The following is a 23,264-nucleotide window of genomic DNA, read 5'->3' on the forward strand; positions in this document are numbered from 1 at the left end:
TTCTGTGCCCTGGGCTTAGGGTTTTACTCATTTTTTTTTTTTTCTTTTCATCGCAATAAGTCATGAGGCAATGTGACTGTTATTATCCCCATTTTATAGATGAGGAAACTGTCTTGGAAAGGTAACGAATTTGCCCAAGGCCACACAGCTAGCAAATGACACAGCTGTGCTTATACCCAGCTCTGCCTCCTATGCCTGGGCCAACCTGCCCAAGCCTGCCCACCGCTGAGCATGGCCTGACCCAACAGAACGGACGCCAGTGTCAGGGCTGACTTTCACAGGGTGGAGCGTGGAAATACAGGTATCTTGGGCCTAACTGGCTGAGAGGGCTTTCCCCCTGCACAGAGCCGAGGAAGCTGTATTTCCAGACGTCTTTCCTAGATGGTTTAATTGATCTGCCAACAAGTATTTATTGGCTCAATGGCTGAGCAGAGGAGGCTGGCAGCTAGCCAAGCCTTCTGGTATTGATGAAGGCCAGAGAGAGTTTGCTCTCACGATGACTACAAGGACACTGTCTCCTTGTCAGAGCTGCACTCAAGACCTTCTCGCTAGACTCCCGTGCATCTCCCGGGGTAGTGAGGTCCTCCCAGCCTCCAGGACATCTGGAGTTGGCCCCTCTGGGCCTGGTCGCCCCTTTGCCCCCATCCCTTATCAATCTGTCCTGACCCCAGCTCACCTCCAGGCCTCAGCCGAGGACTCTGGCTCTGCATGGGGAGTTTAGCGCTGACTTCTTCTGCATCTGCAGGGTTCACTCATTTTTCCACCCATAGGCCTTCTTTCCCCAAGTGGTTATGAAGTTCCTCAGGGCAGGGATGGAAACCCAGGAGGTATGCATGGTGAACTGGGAAGATTAGGGACGTCATATGTGTCTACTTACTTGATATCGCTTGGATATTTGTTTCCTCCAAATCTCGTGTTGAAATGAGATCCCCCATGTTGGAGGTGGGGGTTGGTGGGAGGTGATTAGGCCGTGGGGGCAGACCCATCATGAATGGCTTGGTGCCCTCCTCGTGGTAATGAGTGAGTTCTCACTATTAGTTCATGTGGGAGCTGGTTGTTTAAAAGAGCCTGGCATCTCTCTTACTGTCTCTCTTACCATGTGACACACCTACTTTCCCTTTGCCTTTCGTCATGAGTAAAAGCTTCCTGAGGCCCTCAGCAGAAGCCGTGCCATGTTTGTACAGCCTGCAGAGCCCTGAGCCAAATAAACCTTGTTTCTTTATAAATTACCCAGCCTCAGATATTTCTTTATAGCGACACAAAACAGACTAAAACATTACTCTTGAAAGGAAAGCTGTGCATGTGGCAACAGATTTAAATACTACCAAAGGGCGTATGGTGAAATAACCCCTCCTCTGTAGCTCAGCCCCCCCATCCCCTCCTGCTGGCAGCCACTATTAGCAGTTTCTTGTCTTTCCAGAGACATTTGTGACAGATAATTTTTAGATCATACTGAAAACATTCCCCTGTATCTTGTTTTCTCCCTTCAATGGACCTTGGCAGTTATCTACTATCAGTTAATGTAGAGCTGCTTCATTCTTTCTTAGCAGTCGCATGGGTCCATGATATGGTTGTGTTATAATCTAATTACTTAGATCCCCATATTTGGACATTTAGGCAGTTTCCAATCTTTGAGCATACATTTTGATCCCAATTGAAATTTCCTTTCTGCCCCCTCTAGCTAATTAACATCCCCAAGCCTCAGTTTTCCCATCTGTGCAGTGGGAATAATTATATGTACCTTTCAGAGTTGCTGTGAGTATTAGAAGTGATGCAGAAATGAAGCATGGCCCAGCATGAGGCTCACAGTAGGTTAATATTGATATGCGTTCCCTGAATTTCTGATTGCGGTGCTGAGCTCATCTTGCGCACCTGATGAAGGCTCGTGAATGACTTTGTTTCCAGTTTAAAATACAGTAGAATCACGTTAATTTTTTCTCTTTTTAAAATTTATTAATTTGATATTCAGGAGGCTTCAGACACATTGTTGGATTAAGATTATTTGAGGTGTCTCATTCAGCCAGTCCTTACATAGTGTGTAGTCAACATAAGACACCCAGCCCTTTACTTCACAGAATAGGCCCATAATGTGTGTGTTTTGCTTTTCTGTTATTGCTGCTGCTGCTAATGCTGAAAGTGGTGGCTCTTTGCTGTGGCAACTGCATCTTGGCCTTTTCAACCACCCTATAGCAGCCCTTGCAACAGAGTACATAGTCGGTGCTCAGTAAATGCATATTAATGTCCTGGCCTCCTACCAACTGAATAAGCTTTTCTTTCCTCTGCCACAGGGGGACTTGAGTCACAGTTGGCTGGAGCAGAGGGGCTGGCTATGAGCTGCCCCTGAGTGACCCTTTTCCCACCTCTCATTGTGTCCTGTGTACAGCACATCTGTCCCTGCACACAGGCCAAGCAGAGGCTGCTTGATGGGTCAGGCATGTCAATGCAGGATCCTGACATTCAGAAACTGCCCCCTACCCTTTGTTTGAAAGGAACAGTCTCCCAGTTGAGAAAAGCCCTCGATCAGATGCTGTGGCCCTTCTTTGAAGGAGGTTTTCACATTAACATAGTCATAATTCGGTTCATGGAAGTCTGGCTTGCAGAAAGGTGGCTTTGAAATGCAGGTGACAGCATTTGAAATCAGGCTTAATCAGGACAAGCATCACCGTGGGCCACAGCATGGTCTTGTGGGAAGAGCAGGGTTCAGGGGTCTTCCAGCACTGGCTTGGCTTCAGTCCTGACTTGGTTTCTAATTAGCTGTGACCCTGAACAAGTCATTTCATGCCCAAGCCTTCATTTTCTCATCTGAAAAACAAACTTACTTTGCTACAAGGTATCAGGATCATGGATTAATATATAGAAAGTGACTGATCTAGTGCCTAGAACATAGCTACTGAAAAAGTGGTAGGTTTAAAAATGGCTAATTATGACTATTACTGCTCTCATAAATTGGTAAAATTACTGTTATTAAATATAGAAATAATTATGGTTATTAAATTTTGGTCCACACTGTGAAACTGAAGGATTTCACACGAGGGAATCTGTGATGGTTTGGATGGTCTTCGACTCATTTCTCTCTAAGATACATGATGGAAATGCCACCTGAGGTTCAGAGGCCATTGTGAGTTTGTTGCAAATGAGCTGGGAGTGTTTAGCCTTCCCTGTGAGCGGTTTCCGGCTGCATGTCTTATTCAAGTGTTTCTCTAAAAGGCTGCAGCTCCCCGTGGTGACTTGCCTGGTGGACATGCATTCACAAGGATACCCAAATGAGCAGCACCTTCACCAGCTGTGTGCAGGCAGACATTCAGCAGGGATGAGCTGCCGAGGTGGTGGCCCTGAGGGCCGGCGTCCACCTCTGCGAAAATAGTGACTTGGTCTAGTTGTGGGCTGGCCATCATTGGACCTTTGGGAAAAAGGGAAGGGGAAGAGGTAAAGGGTCTCACCTTTTCAGGCCCTCGCAGAAGGGTGAAGGCAAAGGCCCCAGACACAGGGATAGAAGAGATGGTATCTGGCAGCCAATGCAAGACCCACATTTTACAGATGGGAGCTGACTGGACCAGAGAGCTGGGAGGCTTTGCCCAGGGTTACCTGCCAGGTAGTGGCAGAACCTGAACTAAAACCCAGGCCTCCAATCCCCCTTGAAAATGTTCCCCATCAGAAACAAGGGAGTGAGAATTCAATGCAGTTTCTGAGTCTGTATTGAAAAACACAGCTGTGGGAGGATGTAGGAGCTTAGGAGGAGAGTGATTAGGGCCAGGGGTGATGCTGATGGGTTGGAGGGACTTTCTGAGGGGAGGCCTTGGAGCTTGGGCAGAGTTTAGACCAGTGTCTCCCCACAACACACACAGATGAAGACCCTCCATGGCTTCTCAGTGCCGCCTGCATGTCAGAGACCCTGTCCTGGCCGCCGCTCAGACCATACAACCAGGGGGTTATCACAGTCACAGATACCCAGGTAAGAACTGGTCTGCCTGTTTAGTACCTGCGTGGCCTGGGCATAAGTTTCCTAACTTTGCAGTTCCTCGGTATCCTCACCTGTAAAGTGGATATAGTGATGGCACTTACCCCGTAGAGTTGTCAGCAACGCTTCTCAAACCTCAGTGTGCATTCAAGCCACCTGGTGACCTTGTTAAAATGCTGATTCTGACTTAGTAGGACTGGGTCGGGCCCAAGATTCTGCATTTCTAACAAGCTCCTGGATGATGCTGATGAAGATGTAACACAGAGCAAGGGCCCCCAATCACAGCTTATCCCCATGCCCCACCATCCACCCATCTACCCGCCATGCTGAATGATCCTGCAGCCAAGCTAAAATGCATATTCCAGCCGGGCGTTGTGGCTCACGCTTGTAATCCCAGCACTTCGGGAGGCCGAGGCAGGTGGATCACTTGAGGTCAGGAGTTCGAGACCACCCTGGCCAACACGACGAAACCCTGTCTCTACTAAAAATACACACACACAAAAAAGCCAGGTATAGTACACATGCCTGTAATCCCAGCTACTCAGGAGGCTGAGGCACAAGAATGATTTGAACCCGAAGGTGGAGGTTGCAGTGAGCTGAGATCGAGCCACTGCACTCCACCCTGGGCAACAGAGTGAAACTGTGTCTCAAAAAAGTAAAAAATAAATAAGATAAAATAAAATGCGTATTCCTCTGTGCCTTGGTCTGTGTTGCCCTCTTTGTTGGAAATGGCCCACTTCCCTGATTCCAGCTCAGCCTGGGGTTGCCGAGCCTGGCTCTGCCCTCGTCTTTGCCACCTGGCTGACTCCAGGCCAGTCTCAGGCCTTGCTTGGCCCTGCTCCCGACAAGGCAGCTATGCCTTCTGCATTTCCTCCTTTTCACGTCCGGCCCCACTTCCCTTCCCAGCCAAGTGACTCCATTTATGTGCCCTGGAACCCAAATTCTTATAGTTGCCAATGCAGTGTACACGAGTAAATCCACACTCTTATCCATGAATGTTCCTGTGAGGATGACTTTGTTTGGCAAGGGATTACTGCAAATGGAAACAGCTCTTTGTTAAACAGTCATTGATTGAGCACTCACAAAAGGCCAGACACTGCCCAGCTCCACCGCCCTGCACAAAGGCTTGTCAGCACCCTATGCAGCATAGCTCATTTAATCCCCACGGGTGAGGAGAAGTGCTGGTATCACAGTCTGCACATGTGGAGATTAGGCCTGAGGGAGATGAAGAGCCAGCACTTGCTTGGGGGGTGTCTGTCCCGAACTTGAGTCCAGGCCTACTCCAGCACCCACACCTGTAACCTCTGTGCTACTCAGGGTCACGTTGAGTCTTCAGTGGTTTTGCAGGTGGTCCCAGGCCTTGGATTGACTGTGCTTAACAAGAGTTTACTGAAGCCAGCATTGGCAGCCCCCAGTACCACAGCACTTAGATACCCTTAAATACAGTACAGCAAACTGCATTCACTCTGAACTCTTCTGACTTGCTGATAATTCTGAGTGGGTGGTGCTGGGAAAGCATTGAATAGAGGAAGCAAATTTGCCGGGGCGGGGGATGGGGTTTAAGTGAGCGGGGAGAGCCAATGGCCTGCCGGGCTGGTGGCAGCCTTTATTTACAGGGTCGGGAGCCAGCTGATTTGCTTTGGTTAAAGCAAGGGGGCGGTTAGCGTGAGTTACGGCCTCGCCCAGACACTAATAAGGCTGCTTGTCTGAGGCCTTCCATAATTCAAGCAAAGGCTGTGCCGCTTAATGGCCCTTCTTCGTCAGATCTTCCAGGACTCGGTGCCTCCTTAATGAGTTATTTGCTTGGGATGAAATTAAGCCGAGACAGCGTGAGCTTGGAAAATACTGCCGTGCAGGCTCTCCCCGGTTCTTCATCCTTCTCAGCGGCTGCTTTCTATAAATAGAGCCGTGAGTTCTGCTTCGTGACCCGCCTGCTGGGAGCCCCAGTGGGCACCTGGTGTCTCCCATGCCTCCTGTCTCCCACGCCCATGATCTCACTGGTGAGCAGCAGGGGGCTGGAACTGCCAGCAAAGACCTTGTCATCATCCCAGCTTTGAAGTCATTTAAGTAGATGCTTCTGAGTCGATCCAGGGAGCCACAGCTGACTTCCAGATCTTGTCCTCTTTGTTGTTGTTTCTCCCTCAAAATGCAATTCATGAGGAGGTCCCAGGGTGAGAGCGCGTTTGCTTCTGGCGTGTTCTGGGGTAGAGGACAGCTCTCTGCCTGATGTTTGAGCCTCACGAGGAGGAGCATGGGAGGTACCGTTCATCTCCTAAGGGTGAGGGGTCACCCTTCTGGAGTGAGGGGCCACGGGTCACAACTGAGGGCCACTCACAGTGCTGATGCAGAGGCCAGGCCAGGTGCCAAGAGTGGGAGTGGGCTGTTTAGTGAGGGCTCCTTTGGAAGCCCAGAACTCACAAGTTGCCTCAAGGAAGTGGTGAGCATAAGGCTGCATGTGGATTGTGGGAGGCGGCAGGTGGTCCAGGAATGAGAAACCACTCAGGCACCCCATCACTGCATCAACTGCATGTCTGCCATGGTCTCCCCCCATCTCCTCTATCTTTTCTGTTCCCTCACAATTTGAGGTGCCCCTTGGCTTTGGCTCACTGTGGCCTTGGCAACTTTAATAATGTGCTAGCTGGCATGCTGTGTTCCCAGATCTTGGTTTAAAATCCTGTGAGTGTCTGACGGGCCCAGGGCTTCTCCTCAGGTGCAGGCAGAGGCTCCCACTAGCCCTCTGGTTGGGATGGGCCTAGCTGCTTGTTCCTCAGCTGTGGAAGAGCTTGGCCCTTAGCATACTTGCCTGGACCTCAGTATCCTTCAGGGCATGTGGAAGACACAGATCTCTGCTGTCTCTCACCTGCCGAATCAGAAACCCTTGCAGTGGGGCTTGGAACGTGTGTGTCACAAGCTTCCCAGTTGACTTGTGCCATCAGTCCCTGCACTGGCCAGAAGTCAGCTGCCTGGAATGCCTGGCTGGAAGGAGGGTGTGGGGAGTGCAAGGTCCTTAGGGGCAGGGTATGCTGGAGGGAGCCACAATGCTCCAGATTCCCAGGAACCGATTGGGGAGCTCAGTCTAGGGCAGAAGCAAGGATCAGGCTCCCAGTATTGGCTGGAACAAGCTTGGGGGACCTGAAGATCCTTTCCATCAACTCTGCCACAAAGGAAAGGTGTGTTTAGCAGAATTCAGGGGCTTTCCTCTCCAAAGGGACAATGTGTCCATGCAACCTAAGTACCAGTGGTAGATGCTCTGATTTGAAAAAGCAGCTTCATTTCACTGTTTCTTCCTGGTACCTCCTGAGGGGCCTCTGGGTTAAGCGCCAAGCACTCTGCCAAAAGCCAAGCCCTCCGCTGCAGTTCTAGGAGGTACGGTGCTCTTGTGTGCACCACTTCTGCACCCTCAAGATTGTGTAGTACAGCCTCAAGTCCTCCCAGTCACTGCCCTTTTCCCGACAGCAGGGGCTGGGCTGTTCTATTTGTCCTGGCATGTAGTGGATTCTGTGTGTGTTTGTTGAATGAGCTGCTGCATCACTCAGAGGCCACACGGTAGGATGAAAAGCACATTTGGGGCCGGGCATGGTGGCTCATGCCTGTAATCCCAGCACTTTGGGAGGCCGAGGTGGGCGGATCACAAGGTCAGGAGATTGAGACCATCCTGGCTAACATGGTGAAACCCCATCTCTACTAAAAATACACAAAAATAGCCGGGTGTGGTGGCAGGCACCTGTAGTCCCAGCTACTTGGGAGGCTGAGGCAGGAAGATGGCGTGAACCCGGCAGGTGGAGGTTGCAGTGAGCTGAGATCACACCACTGCACTCCAGCCTGAGCTCCAGACAGAGCAAGACTCCATCTCAAAAAAAAAAAAAAAGAAAAGCACATTTGGTTGGCAGCAGAGGCCCAGGGAAAGAGTGCCCATTTCCCACAGCATCCCACAAAACAGAAAGAGTATAGACAAGCTTCTTACTGAAATTTTGGAGAAGGGAATCCTGAGAAATTTCCAGTTAGCTACCAATAGTAAATTGAAATTCATTGCACCCTGCCCATAGCTACTTAATTTGATATGAGTGTAAAGAAGCCATTGCTGTTTCCTCAATCACATGCAATCCTGCTAGGTCAATCGGCCAAGCAGCGTGGGGAGGGCAGTGACACCCAGTCATCTATCCCTGCACCAGTGTTTATGAAGGGCCTGTGGTGTGCTGACCCTTAGCCGGAAGCTGGGCAGCAGTGGTGGGCAAGGCAGGTCCAGTTTTCACTCTCATGGAGGAAACAGAGTAAACCAAGAATACATGCTTATGAAAATTCATAAATGCTTATGAAAATCCAGATATAGAACAAAGTTGGAGAATATGATAAGGGAGGGAGGTCAGCTGCTGCAGTGGCCCCCTTTGGGGGAGGGGCATTTAAGTGAGACCTAAATGATGAGGCGGAGGGAGCCATGTGAAGATCTAGGGGAAGAGCGAGTCAGTGGGGACCAACAGGCAAGCCCATGGCTGGCAGGGCTGGGGATCATGAAGGGCAGAGTGGGGGTGGTGAGGCTCAGGGGTCAGCAGCAGGGAGACACCAACGTGTCTTTCCATCTTTTAGACTTCAGTCATTCCACTATTTTTTTTTTTAAAGTTATACACAATCTCATTTTAAAAAAGTAATTCTTACTACCAGTCTCTTTTCCACTGGGACAGGTCTCCCTGGTGCTAAAAAATGGCACGTTGTTGGAACTTTGGTCAGGGTGGCCTTTGATTGAGGTGGATATGGCCATTTGCATTTTACAGACAAATTTATTGAGGCCCAGAAAGGTTGAGAGACTCGCCCAGGGTTGCACCATGAGTGGTAGAGCTGATTTGAACCTCCATCTTGTGCTTTTCCATCTTGCCATTGCTCCAGAAAACTGAATTCCAGGCTTTTTAAGAAAGCATAGAGTTCCCTGGGTCTACTAAGAACCATCTGGCAGTCCAGCCAAGAAAAGGGGCCTCTGTAAAGCAGTGAACTCAGCGTGAGCTTCGGTAAGTCTCAACTCTGTCCTGTTCTTGGGCAGGGCATTTGTGTTTCAGTCTTCCCTACCTGGGGCAAGTGAGTGACCCAGGGCTTGGAGCCCACCCCGACCTCTGTAGCTGTGACATATGTCCCCCGCCTTGTCTGTCATGCTGCAGCCTCTCCACATTCTTGGCTGGACCCTGGAAAGGGCAGCACCAGGGCAGGGCTCTGCTTGGGTAAGCTCTGGCTTCCCCTTTTGTCACCTGGGATGGTGGAGCTCAAGCTGGCCTGGGCCCTTGTCACCACCATGCTGGGCAAGCCACCCAGGAGAGAAGTGGTGAATTGTGGGCTTGTATTTCCTTTTTGGCTGACACAGGCAACCTCCCTTGGATATTTAAGGTGTTCTGCCACAGTGGACTGTTCAGATATGTGAAAGTTAAAAAAGCATACTCAACCTGAACTGAGTTGTTGTACCCAGAGTCTGGTGTGGGATTATAAAAGGCAGGAGGCAGACAGGTCCTGGAAAGAGCACTTGTCTGGGAGCCAGGAAACCTGGCCCAGTGGGCTCCAGCTTGCCCACTTGCTCTGTGACCTCGGGGAAGTCAGCTCCTCTCTTTGTGCCTCAGTTTCTCCACTGCAAGGAGGGGATTGGATAAGATGACCTCAAGTGGTCTCCATCATTCTGCAGTCTCTGAGATGGAGGGACTGCGCATCTGGATTTTTTGGATGACAAACACTTTACACTGTGGTGCTACATCAGCTCCACATCTGCCGTATCCAATGTGGGAGCCACTAGCCCTAACCATATGTGGTCGTTTAATTAAAATCAAATAAAGTTAAATGTTCAGTTACTTGGTTGTGCTAGCCGCATCCAAATGCTCCACAGACACGGCTCGTGGCTGCCCTATTGGATGAGCCCATGTAAACCATTCTGACCGCGGCTCAAAGTTCTACTGGATGGGGCTGCTTTAGAGCCACTGGAGAGGGCTGAGGAGCCCCAGAGAGAGAGCACAGGCCTCTGTTTCTGCCATGGGACTTCTTCTGGGCCAGTGGTCAGCGGAGTGGCTCCAGGGCCCAAGGAGTGAGTTCAAGTGGGGGTGGGTGTAGGAGAAAGATTTAGCCCAGATACCAGCCAATGAGTGTCAGGCTGCAGGACCAGAAAACCTTAGGCGAATGTCAAAGGTCTTTGGTGGTGGGGGGTGGCCACTGACAGGAGGTATGCCAGGAATGCTGAGGAGGGCCTGGGGGACAGCAGGGGCCAGGAGCTCTGCGGGGGGAGGGGCAGCTGTGCAGAACACAGCGGCAGTTCTGCAGCAGGCCTCTTGCTAGCTCTGTGTCCTTGGGGACGTCCCTGAGCCTGCTGAGCCTCCATTTCTTTGTGGGTGAAATGGGAAAAATAAGAAAGAGGGCTGTTATGGAGATGAAATAAAGCAAAACCTGTGAAAGCCCCTTGTAAATCGCAAAGGCCTGGATGGCGTTAGGGGCTACTTCATATGGCACTATTATTTATCTCAGCTTGTAATCCTAGACTGTCCTCAGTTATGATTTTAAGGTTCTGGAGTGTCCATCCTGTCTTTCTGATGGGGCTGTAGACCATTTAGAGAAGGAGACCAGCCATGTCCCTCCTGTATCCCCAACAGCCATGAACAGCGCTGGTGGCCGCCGCATGGGGATCACACGTCTTTCTCTTTTCCTCCTGACCTGGTGGCCTTTCACCAGGCCATATTCCTGCCCCAAGAGTTGTTGAACACATTCCTTGTCCCTGACACATGTGTGCATCTGGCTGGGTCTGGTTGTCATTTGCTGAACCCATGGCCCATCGTGAGCCCCACCACATGAAAACAATTCGGGGGCAGAGGTCAAAGGCCAGAGCTGGGCTTTGCCAGGTCTCCCAGGGAGTGCGCCTGGCAGGAGGTAGCCCAGTGCCAGGCTGCATCAGGCGGCCCCTCCCCAGGCTGGGCCAGGCTCTCATCTGCATCCATGGTTGGGAGGTGGCATTTCTGGCTGACTTATTGATGATGGATTGTCTACTACACTCTAGCCCTGGGTGGGTTCATTGCTCAGGTCTGGCTTTGGCTTTTCGTGAGGTCCACACCACAGACATGCAGAACACAGAGAGGAGTTTGAGCCCTGCCAGATAAACTTTTTCTGTCACAGAACTGCTGTGCTTTCCAGCAATATAGGCGGTGAAGAAAAGCCAAAGTAACCATTTGATGATTATCTCCTTGCCCCAACCCAGGTGCTATCTATCTATCTATCTATCTATCTATCTATCTATCTATCTGTCTTTCCATTAAATCCTTTTAGCCCCATGTGTGGAGTGTTAATAATATCCCCATTTCACAGATGGGGAAACTGAGGCTGTGAAAGGCTGAAAGGTTTCAGGGCCAGAACTAGAATTTGGACTCTAGTCTGCCTGATTTCAGGCTCAAAGCCTCCCTTTCAGAATGTCCTGAGGGCTCCTTTCTTCCCCTGCTGTCTTCACTCTGACCACGATGAGCTGCACCAGGCTTTCTAAATATCTGAAACGCTCTACGCCATCCCTGCTTTCTTTGTTTGGCCTCAGCGTGGTGATCTGGGCTTCCTCAGATTTGGGTTTTAAGGCCAGGTTTTGCTGAGCTGTGTGACCTGTGTCCACCATGGACCTCCCCAGACCATGATGAGCTGCACCAGGCTTTCTAAGTATCTGAAATGCTCTAGGCCATCTCTGCTTTCTTTGTTTGGCCTCAACGTGGTGATCTGGGCTTCCTTAGATTTGGGTTTAAGGCCAGGTTTTGCTGAGCTGTGTGACCTGTGTCCACCACAGGCCCCCCCAGGTGCCCTCACTAGAGTGGGGGTGCCTGGCCAGCTTATTTGATGGAGGAGATAGAGGGCTAGAGTGCCACGTGCATGGCTTCCCCAGCTGGTTTGGAGGGCCCATGGGGACTGTGTACTGTGACTTTTCCAAGGAGACAATCACTGTTGTCTCCACACTGCCACCCCCCCCCCCCACCCTCTGTAGAGCCCTGGATGGTGCCCCTTATGGTCCCAGGGCGTGTCCAGCAGAAGATATGAGAAAGGCCCCTGCCCCACTTGGGGCTTAGCTCTGCCCCTTTCTCTGGGCAGGGCCAGGGAGGTGACCCTTTTGTGTGGCACCCAGCACCAGAGCCTGCTTCTCCACCTCCCCCAGCAGAGGAGTGCGACCTCCCAGCCCTCAGTGCAGCCTCCACATCCCCCAGCAGGCAAGTCTCTGCCTCCATGCTTCTGCTTGTGCTGTGCTCCCTGCCTGATGCTGGCCCACTTCTCCACCTATCTAAAGCTATCCTTTCTGGAGGCTCCGAGCAATGCCACCTTGGTTTTTAAAGTCCTCTTGAACGACCTTAGTCCATATTGCCCACTCTGTTCTGTGCTGCTGGAGCACATTTGCGGTGGTGAAGGGGGTCTGTGGGGTCTTTATAAGGCATGGCCCCCTTCTTAGTGAGCAATCCTCACAAGCCTTTCTCTGAGACTCCTCGTTTGACTCTGGCCCCTGCTTACCTCCCTCCCCTCTGAACTCCAGAACCCTCTGGAGGCCCTGCAGGGTAGAGGGGAAAGACTCTGAAGTTGGGCAGAAAGCCTGGGCTTGCCTCACAGCTCTGCCACTGCAGGCTATGGGACTCTGCTCTTTGGCGTCATCATCTGTAGAATGCGGCTAATAATGGCAGAGCGAGGTGGATGAGGCCGCAGTGTGGGAAGCCCGGCATTGCTGGGTAGAGCTCATGTGGATTTACTTCCTCTCCCAGAGAGTAACAGCATCTGATGCAGACCCAGGGAGACAGTAGGCACACGATAAATACTTCTTGACTTTTTTAATGCTTTCTTTTGTGATGTTTCTTTTAAAAGCAACCTAAGGCACTCTATGGCCTGGAGCAGAAGCATAGGGCTTGCTCAGCCTCTGAAGGGGCCTCTAACCGTCCCTTCCCACCCCCCACACCCCTCTCCTGGCCTCTCCTTGCCCTCACCCTCATGCCGCCTGGGTGGCTGCACTGGCCTATAAATCAAACGGGTCCCTGGAGACCTTTGACCCAAACCAGATGGCTGTACTATGCCAGCACAGAGTAAGCTTAGCTTCCAACAATGCTTGGCCCCCCTCCCCCTGCCTGCCCTGGGGCTTGGAACTTTTTTAGGCAGCTGCCCTGTCAATCACAAACACTTGGTGATCCCGGCCCGGGCAGCAGCTGGAGGCTGTGACCTCTCCAAGACTTCAGGGACCATCTTGGAGATATTCCATTAAGCCATATAAAGATCTCTGGAGGGTCTGTGGTGTCTACTTGTTATGGCACAGGCATTAACCTGGACCAATAGACCAAGCTGGCATTCCCTGTGCCGCTGTCTCTCCCTCCTCCTCCTCCAAGAAGCTTTTCTGCACTACGGCAGCTGCTGGAGCTTCTATAGCTCAGAATGTCTGACCCCTCCAGATGCTCATTCATACCTTGTTCATTCTTTCTGCAAACATTTACTGTGCTTCATCTGCCTGGGCCCATGGGGAAGATCAGACACTGCCCTTGTGCCAGTAAGTCCGAAAGACAGCTATGGATACAGAATTGTAGGAACTGGTGATAGGGGTTGTAATTGAGCAGGAAGGCCAGGGCACTGTGGGAACTCAAGATGGATGCACTGCAGCGTCAGAATCCAGGACAGCTTTCCAGAGAGGAGCGCTTGAGCCGAGTCTTGCAGGATGGGTTGGCATTTGCCAAATAGATAGGGTGGCAGAAGGGTGCTTCAGATAGAAGGAACAGCATGTGGAAGGAAGGTACAGGCACAGGACGGGAACCAGCTTGATGGATTCAGGGACCTGCAAGTTGAACAGCATGCTGGAAGTACACCTAGGGGAGAAAATGAGGAGTTGGAACTGTATCAGTGAGAATTAGATCTGCTTGTTTGCAACCAAAAATGCCTAATACTATGGGCTTAAACAAGAATTTCTCTCTCATGGGAGAGAAGTCTGGAAGCAGGCAGTGCAAGGATGTTGTGGGGCTCCATGATCACTGCCCCAGGCTCCTTCTGCCTGCTGCTCCACATTCCTACCTTGTGGCTTCCATTCCCATAGGTACCTCATTGTCCGGAATGGCTGCTAGAGCTTCAGCCATTGCACCCACATTCCAGGCAGCAGAATGGAAGAGCTAAAGGAGGGCACGTGACTCATCTTTTAAAAGATTTTTCTGAAATGCCTTACTATGCTTCTGTGCATAGCCCAATGGCCAGAACACTATCACATGACCACTTTTAGTGCAAGGAAGCTGAGAGATACAGTTCTGATCAGTAGGTGCTGCCTAGAGCACTGTTCTGCAAAGGATTCTGCAGCCCAATCTTACGTCTGTGGGAAAGAACACTGTGATCAATTAATGATGCCTCCCTTTGGTGTGGGTGTGGAGCCAATAGCATGTGTCTTGCTGGTCTTCTGCCAGAAGGTCCCCTCCCTAGGGATTCCCAAGGTTTGGTGCAGCTCCTGCAAACAGAGCTGGCACATGGCCAGCCATCCCCCAAAGCCCCAAAGCAGAGCGGAATTTAGGTGAAGGGTTTCTTGGTGCTCTGCAGTCTGATTTTATTTCTGATCTGCAGCCTCCTTAAGGCATCCATTGCCCTTCAGCAGGGCTTGAGTCTGCAGAATGGTCTGTGTGGTTGGAGCACGAATTAGGAGGAAGGAAGGAAATACAATGTCACTAATGTAGCTGCAGCCTCATCCCCTGGTGAGAGGTTTTCCAAAATGCAATAATACAGAAAGAATTTAAGGGAAGTTCTGAGCCATTTTATTTTCACACCTGGAAATGCATTGTCTTTTGGTTTAATTTCACTCCTGCTGTGTGTCACAGCCCAGTTTCCTTAGCTGTGAAAGGGGGTAATACTACCTTCCTTGAAGGGTTTTTGAGAGGATCACATGAAATAAAAGAGGGCAAAGCAGGTGGGAGACACAGAGGGTAGCAATTCGGTGCAGAGCTTGTGTTCAAACTGCCTGGGTTCCAGTCTTAGCTTTCCTGCTTGCTTGCTGTGTGATCCTGCATCTGTTACTTAACCTCTCTGTGCTTCAGTTTCCTTGCCTGTAAAATGGAGATGATGATAATAGTGCCCACCTTATGGGGCTGTTTTGAGGCCGGTACATATGACATATACATAAACATCTTAAGACCTGGCACACAGTGTGGACGTGTAAGTGGTAATGGCTCTTTGGCCATGGTACAGTATTTGGATCCAACAGGTCTGGGATAAGATCCTGGGTAAATTACTCTTCTAAGCCCCAGTTTCTTTATTTGAAACAAGGATAATGTGACTTGCCTTGCAGAGTGAGGATTACTGACAGAATAACTGTAAAGTCCTGACACATAGGACATACGCAATAAGTTAGAACTATGGTGAAGATTAAAAAATAATGATACCGTGTCCCAGGCTCTGTTATCAGCACTTTATATGTGTCACCTCTTTTATCTCATAAGAACACTATAGAGGCAGGTGGTGTTAACATTCTTCTTGGGGAAACTGAGGCATAGAGGCTTGCCCAAGGTCACGTAGCTGGTAAGAAAGGAAGCTGAGAGTTGATCTCCTGGGTCAGCTGATTCAGAGCCTGTGCTATCCTGCTTGGGAACACTGATTCTGCAGAGGAGCAGGCCCTGCGTTTAAGAGCAGAGGGAAGGGGATGAAGGTGGCCCAGAGCTTCAGGGCCAGCTGCCTGGAAGATGACACGCGCACAGCACAGAGGACTAGGGCTTCTGAGCCTTCACAGCCAGATTTGCATGCAGGACCCCGACCCTTATTCAGGAGGATGAGCTCTCTGAGCCTATCTTGAAGGGGGCTGTCCTTCTGGGGCTGGCGTAGCAGGCAGTGTGCACAGTAGTATGGCTGCAGTAGGTTGACTGGCCAGAAGGAGACCTCTAGGAGGCCTGGAGCATGAGGCTGCAGAATTTAGACTGCCTGTAGGCAGTGGGAGCTGTGTGACAGTCTGGCGGAGCATGATGAAAGCCAGGTGTTAGGAGGATTCTCCTTTAGTGAAGTGGTAGGAAGCACCAGGGGGCCTTGGACAGACAAAATTGAAGAAGGTGGAGGGAGGCAGGCCACATAGGGAGGTAACCCAGGAAGAGGGTCCCAGTATGGGGTAAAATGTCCAGCATGTGCTGGGGGAGCCCCCAGTTGTAGGGTCCCAATGACGTCAGGCACTGTGGCAGCTGCTTTACATCCATGATCTCATTTGATCCTTAAATAGTCCTGGGAAGTGTATGTGATGTACCCATTTTCCAGATGAGCAAACAGCCTCGGAAGGTCAAGTGGTGGCTTGAGGTTGCAAGGCCAGGGAGTGGCAGAGCTGGACCGGGGCCCAGGGCTGCATACCAAGCCACAGAGTCCTGCATTCCCCACGTGCCCACCAAGGCAAATGCGGGCAGGGCAGAGGAGGAATGGGAGGGGATGATGGCAATTGTCTCTAGTCGCCTGTGAGGAGTTGCTGCCGGATGCGTTCTGGCCTTGTCTGTGGTAGGGGTGGGGAGTGGTGAGATGCTTCTGTACTTCACAACCTTAAATGATAGACTTTTCTTTAGGAAGCAAAAGTTTGGTTGGGCTCAGTGAGCAGGAAAATGGAAGTGACCCTTGAGCGGAGATTTAAAGCCCTGTTGGCCATTTAGGCAGCACCGTGTTTAACAGCTGAGACACAGCATCAGGGTGATAACTCCGCAGTGTGCTGTGGGGTGGGGAATGGCCCAGGGTGGTCTCTCTGCTCTCTGAGTTCCATCTGGTCCTGAAACTCCTTCCCCCAGGGCTCTCTTGGAAATGGACCCAGGAGCTGCCCACACCTTCCCCTGGACTGCAGAAGCTGTTAGTGCTGGCTTCAAGGGAAGTTGTTGCCAGCGGTACACAGGGACACAGAAAAGGGCGCACAGTTAAATGTACTGCATACATCCATGCTACAAAAAATAATGCTGGAAGGTATATTCCAAACAGGCTATTGACGATTACTTCTAGGTGGCAGGATAAGACGTGAATTTTCCTGCCTCTTTGCGCTTTTATGTACTTCCAAATCAACATATACAAAAGGATATAACTGTGAAAATTCTAAAGTGCCTCTATCCCCACTTCCTAGCAGACTCTTGGGGTGCCCCCACCACGTCCTCTCAGCTCAACTGGTTAGGTACTGCTGTGGGCATCAGTCAGTTTTGCTTTCTCCTAAGCTGCAGGTAGCCACTCAGCCGGATGCAGGCAGCACCGGGATGTGCAGGGGAGTTAACACCCTTGGGGATACCCCTCAATGACTCGGAGACAGGAGTCCATGGTTAAGTGCCCCCAGCTCTCCAGCCTCCATAGAGACAGTTCTGAGGTCCATCCTACATAGATGCTCAGAGCATCCTAGTGAATGAGCCCAGGATGCCCACGGTAGTATGCAGCTCATTCACACATTCTCTCTAGTCTTCCTCCCTTCCCTGTCTCACTTTCTCCGTCTCTCATTTTCATCTCCTGAGATCCTCCCACAAAGCTATCTGCACCCACATCTTTGTCTCAGGAACCCAAACCAAGGCCCACTCTGACCAATTTCTCATAGAGCTCCACAGATATATTCTAGGCATGTATAAGCACATCTGTGTCCATATCCAAACACAGATATATACACTTTCTTTTTCACAGAGTATAAACGGGGCCACACTGAACTCACCAGTGTGCAACTCGCTTCCTTCATGGTTGAATGAAACATTGCAGGAGGAATTTCAGGCCAAGGAGCCCTTCGTGGCAGCGTCAGTCCTGCTCAGGGGGTCATCCCCATCCTCCAAGTTTGGGACCAACCCAAGCCAGAGGCTACTGGTCCTTAAGGAAGGGGTGTGTGTGACAAGTTTTTGCTCTCTTCAGGTGGACGAGGGTCCAAACACTGGCTGACCTTTCCCCATCTGCACCGGGAGGCCAGACCAGGATGGGGATTTGCAGCCACAAAGATTGGCCAACACGGTTCCAGCCCATACGTCCAGCAGGAGTAGAACAGTGCAGTAAGGACCCCAGGTGCCCACAGACCTCAGAAAGGAGACACAGGACACAGAGGAGTCAGGGAGTGAAAGGAGGGCTGTGCAGAGGAGGTGACACTCTGAGTCCTGAAATCTGGGTATTTGCCTAATGGAGTAGAGCCTGGAGGAGAAGGAGGGGCCTAGCAGGAAGGCAAGGCAGGCCAGAGGCCAGCTTGAACAAAGGTGGAGGGAGGAGATGAGTGTGGGGCAGGTAAGACAGTGAGCAGAGGTGGTGTTTCCAACGTCTTGGCCTGTAGTTTTCCTGAATGGGCAATGAAGCATTTTATCAGATTTTCGCAGCCAGGCCTGTGCCAGCAGCCTCAGAGTTGGGAACCAGATGAGATGATGGGCACATTTGGACAGAACCTCTTACCTTGTTCTTTGGGGAAATTTGTCAAAAGCCAGTTATCTTTGCAAAACCAATTTTCAGGGATTTCACAGAAATCATTTCACAATTTTTGGGTGTTGACAGCTCTGCCATTAATCAGCTAGGGTGACCTTGGGAAAGTCACTCTAGGTCCTGCTTTAGAATTGCTTTTTTTTGTTGTTTTGAAAGCAGCTGATAAAATCTTGCAGTGGGGTGGGGAGATCTAGGAACACTTGTCTTGGTTGGTGTTGGCCACTCCCTTCCTCCCCCGTCCCTTGTGTTTTTGCTCCTGCCTCCCTTACAGACCTGCTTATAAATGAAGGGAAATGCTAAGCAGAACAGTTCTTTCTCATCCCCTCTTCTCTCCCTCTCTTCTCCTGCTTCCCAGTTTGGGAATGTATTAATATGTTGCTGTTAGCCCAGAATTTAAACTCCCAATTCTACCACCATGTGTCCATGAGAAAGTCCATTTTTAAATTAACTGAATCTGCACATATTAATTGAGTACCTACTATGTGCCAAGCACTATTCCAGGCACTGAGGACACAAAACAGCAGGGACAAAACAGACAAAAGTCTCTGTCCTCATGAAGCTTATATTTTAGTAGGTGGAGACAGAAAATCAGTCAATAAATGAACAGTAAAGTGTTAGCTAATGATAAGTGCTGTGGAGAAAAATAAAATAGGAAAGGAGCTGCTGGAGTGTGTTGGAGGAGGCTGGGGCTTGCAATTTTAAATAAGATGGTTGAGAAACTCATGGAGAAAGTGACATTTAAGCAAAAAAAACTTGAAAGAGGGGAGGGAGTGAGCTATGTGGGTATCTCTGGGGAGGGCTATTCAGGCAGCAGAAACAGCGTGTACAAAGGCCCTGTGGTACATGTGTTAGAACCCAAGAGCAAGGGAGAGAGGAGCAGGGCCTGAGACCAGAGAGAAACCGGGCACAGAGGTTAGCCGATCAAGGATGATGTTTGGCTTTTTCTCTGAGTGAGACGGGGAGTCACTACAGACTTTTGAGAAGAAGGGTGGCATGATTTGCCTAGTTTTTAAAGGGATCACTTTAACTGCAATCTTGAAAATAGGCCGTAGAGGGGCCAGGGCAGAAGTAAGGAGGCCAGCTAGGAAGGAGGCTATTTCAATAAAGGTAAGAGATGCTGGTGGCTTGGATCGGGATGGCAGCAGTGAAGATGGTAAGAAGTAGTTGGATGCTGGATTTATTTTGAAAGTGAAGCCAACATAATTTGCTGTAAAGGATAAGAAAAGAGTCAAGGATAACTCCACGGTTTTGGGCCCAAGTGACTGGAAGGATGGAGGGGCCATTCACCAAGATGGGGAAGACTGTGGGTTGGGGAGTGGCCAGCAGGGGCTCAGATTTGGACATGCTATGGTTGAGATGCCCATCGGACATCCATGAGGAGGTTCTGTGTGGACAGAGGTCAAGCATACAGATTTTTAAAATAGCCATGATGTAGCATGAAATCCCCTGGCGAAGGAGGGTGGCTACTGAAGGGAAGAGGTCCCAGCACCAAGCCCTTGGGCACTGTAATGCTTAGAAACCAAGGCTCAGTTTCTGCTTCTGTAAAATAGGGATAAAAGCCATAACCACCTCGTGAGCATTGTCATGGAGATTAGTGAGACAGGCCAGGTAATAAAGTGCATACAGTAAGAGTACCAAAAACCATGAGTTTCTATTAATGACAGAAATTATTGTTTCAACAAGCATGATGCTGTCTACTTATAAGTGCTTTTCAACTTTTGAATCTGTTTTCTATTATTTTTGACCATCAAAACTGTCCTGAGCAATAAGGCAGGACATAATCCTTCCCATCTGACAAGTGAGAACCCTGAGTTCAGAGAGTGTAAGGGAAGTGCCCAGATCTCCACCACATGTTGGTGACAGAGCCAGGGCTGTCATGGAAACCCCAGACTCCTGCTCCTCTGATCTCTCTGCCACAGCCTGTAAATGCTGACAAATGACTTAATTAAAGTAGTGCAGGTGCTGTTTGCCAGCAATAATGTGGATGCTGACTTCGCTCAGGACAGCCCAATGGCACTGCCCACTACAGGTGGTACCAGGGGCCCAGGTTCATGCTACAAATGGCCAGGGAACACAGGCTGCAACCTACAGAGGTGGTGACAGGGCAGAGAGACTTCCTTTTGTCAGACAGTTTCCTTTTGGAAGGCAGATGAGCAGGTAGAGCTCATTCCCTACCAGCTCCCTTCAGCAAAGCCTGTGTCTCTGGAGCCTGCTCAGCCCAGATGCTGCTTTTCTCAGTAGTCAGTGTAACATGGAACACAGCAGGGAGCAAACTCTGGAGGAAGCTATGAACCCAGAGCTGGCAGCATGGGGACAGGCAAGGTCTGGGTTTGTGGGAAGCAGAATGTCAGTTTTGAATCAGACGGAGCTAGGTTCAAATCTCAGCTTCCTTTATCCCGAGCTGGGAGACCTGGTGCAAGTCATTTCACCCCTCTGAGCTTTGGCTTTCTCTTCTGCAAGATGGGAGGGTAACCCTTGCTTCTCAGCATTGTTTAAGGATTAGAAATAACAATGTAGAGTGAGGGGCACAAACAAGGCCTGCTAAATAGTAGATATTATTATTAGCATTAGCATTAGCATATTAGCAAAAGACTTCCAGGGTGAAATCAAACTACATTCAACCAAAGCCCTTCTCCTTCACTAACCATATCTACCAGTCTCGAGTATCAACAAATGATCAGTCAAGAAGCATTCATTAGAGCCGACTACACATAAGGCTTTGTTGTTGATACAACTAATATCTCCATGTGCCCCTGTGCACCAGGAGTGGGCCTTGAGGCTGGGATGGAACTGGACTCTGCCAGAATAACTCTGGGCAGCTGGGGCCTGCTCAGGCAGCTACCACCTTTGCCCAGACACCCCTTCCTGTACTGCCCTACCAGCTGGCCCTTTAGAGGCTTGACTGGCATGGGGGCTCAGGCTCTTGCTGTGGGGTTTACTGCTGCTGAGGCCAGGTGAGCAGCCTGGGCACTGTCCCAAGGCAGGGAACGAGGAGGCAACATTCTCTGCACAGGAAGGGAACCTTCCTATATGGCAGTGCACACTCACTCTCTTGTCAACTTCCTCACACCTGTGCTGCTGCAAGGAGGGACTGCTCTCCCATTTTACGAGGCTCAGAGGGGTGAAGTGACATGCCCAAGACCACGCAGCTGTTTCCAGGCTAGTCCGATGCTTGGGCTCTGCTCTTTTTCTTCTGCCTGCTTTCTCCCTCCCCAGGCCTTGCTCAGAGGAGGCTGTAGTCACACCATGGTTGCTGGCCTGCAGTACAGGCTTCAGGGTGGCTCTGGGAAGGGAGTGGCAGTGGGGCTGAGACCGCATGACAGGAAAAGGTGTCAGGAGCCCTATACCTGGATGGGATGGGAAGAGGTGGTGGAAGATGGGGCAGCTGCAGGGATGTGGGAACATTTGCAGAGGGAGTGCAGGGAGACGAAATGGTTCTCTTTCATAAGAGAGTCTGTAGAGAAAAAAATCAAAGCTTCTTGGAACTTAAACCTAAAAATGCCAGCTGAATATGATGACAACAACAATAATAAAATATCTAGTAATGCCATACATTGCAGTAAGCACTTTTCATATTGTCAATCTTCCCAGCAAATCTGCAGAGTAGGCCTTAGTTTCTTTTGCACTTGATGGCTCAGAGGGGTCACATAACTTTCCCAAGGTCACCCAACTAATAAGTGACAGAGCCAGGATCCAAACCTGGGTCTGTCTCATTCCAAAACCTTACTCATTCTGCCATACCGAGGTGTAATGCATCACAGTGTTTGAGCTTAGGTGACGTAGAGGAGGCCCAGAGAGGTTAAGCTGGGCTTGAGACCCATGGTGGATTAGTCACAGCCAGTGAAGCTTCCGGTTCTCCAGAGCCACCTTCCCACCCTGCAGCGCTGGAGAAGGGCCATGCCGGCTGCCAAGGCTCAGCTGTGCTTCTCTCCCATCATCCCACATGCATATTAATCACACACATAGACTCTAATGAGCAGTTCAACCTCTGCAGCAGGCTTAGACCAGAAGCCAGGGGTCCTCACCAGCTGGGCATGAAGAGCCCTGTGCCCACTCCTCCAGCCCTCCAGAGCCTGAGCCGTGCCTTGCTGAACTCCAGCCTGAGCCATGCCTTGGCCCCCTCTTCTAATACCACACAGGTCTCCCGTGTGACCTTGTTCTGGTCACTGCTGTGTTCTGAGCCTCTGTTTCCACCTCTGGGAAGTGGAGGCTAGCAGCACCAGCCCCATGAGATGTCTGTAAAAAAAAAAAGCCAGCCAGGTCCCGGCAGGCAAATTCCCTGCTGGCCTGGCCAGGTTCCCTGTAGTTGTTGGCAGCCAGGCGTGCTTGCTGTATCTCTACAGCAAGCGGTTTGCAGCAGCCTTGCTGCCTGGGGTCGGCTGGGGCTCAGTGGTCTGCCCTGAGGCTGACACTGCTTATGTCCACCTTCTCTTCCTCCTCTGGCTCCCACAGCTCCCAGTCTCCTCCCGCCATGGCCCTTCTCACCTGACTGTGAGCCTGGTTGGTCTGTGTACCTCTGGCCTCCAGCACTGGGCCGGCACAGAGCAGGTGCATGGGAACTTGGTGAATGAATGAGTCATTGCATTTGTGCCTGGCTGTTTCCAGATTTGCACTGGCTGCCATGGGACATCCAGGGGAGAGTCTCTGCTCCTGCCCTCTCCAGGTGACCACGGGGAGATGAGGCAGTTCCTTATCTCTGTCAGTTGCCTCGGAGGGAGCTGAGCTAGACAGCTGTTGCATGCACTCTTGTGCCCTGAACTCGGAGAATGGCTGGTGAGAGACAGGGAAGGCCTCTTAGAGGAGGCAATTTTTTAATGACGACCTGAAGAGAACATGGGTTGGATATTGTGTTTACTCCTGGGCCTTTTTTTAACCACCCCCAAAAGTCATGTAACAAAATGCTCTCAAGTGGAAACCACGTTATTGCACCCTGAGGAGGAAGCTG

General features: G+C 50.6%; 1 protein-coding gene across 2 annotated transcripts in view; it reads left to right on the plus strand.

The window, feature by feature from the left end:
- Window positions 1–23,264, plus strand: part of SPSB4 (splA/ryanodine receptor domain and SOCS box containing 4) — a 96,737-nt gene that overhangs the window by 20,135 nt on the left and 53,338 nt on the right. Inside the window, exon 2 of one of the 2 annotated variants that reach the window (XR_010155344.1) lies at window positions 8,840–8,958. The exons of the other annotated variant lie outside the window; for it this stretch is intronic. The gene's annotated coding sequence lies outside the window, so the exon portion shown is untranslated. The remainder of the gene's footprint in view (window positions 1–8,839; window positions 8,959–23,264) is intronic. 2 annotated transcript variants of the gene reach the window in all.

Source organism: Pan troglodytes, chromosome 2, assembly GCF_028858775.2.
Source record: "Pan troglodytes isolate AG18354 chromosome 2, NHGRI_mPanTro3-v2.0_pri, whole genome shotgun sequence".
Classification (NCBI taxonomy): domain Eukaryota; kingdom Metazoa; phylum Chordata; class Mammalia; order Primates; family Hominidae; genus Pan; species Pan troglodytes.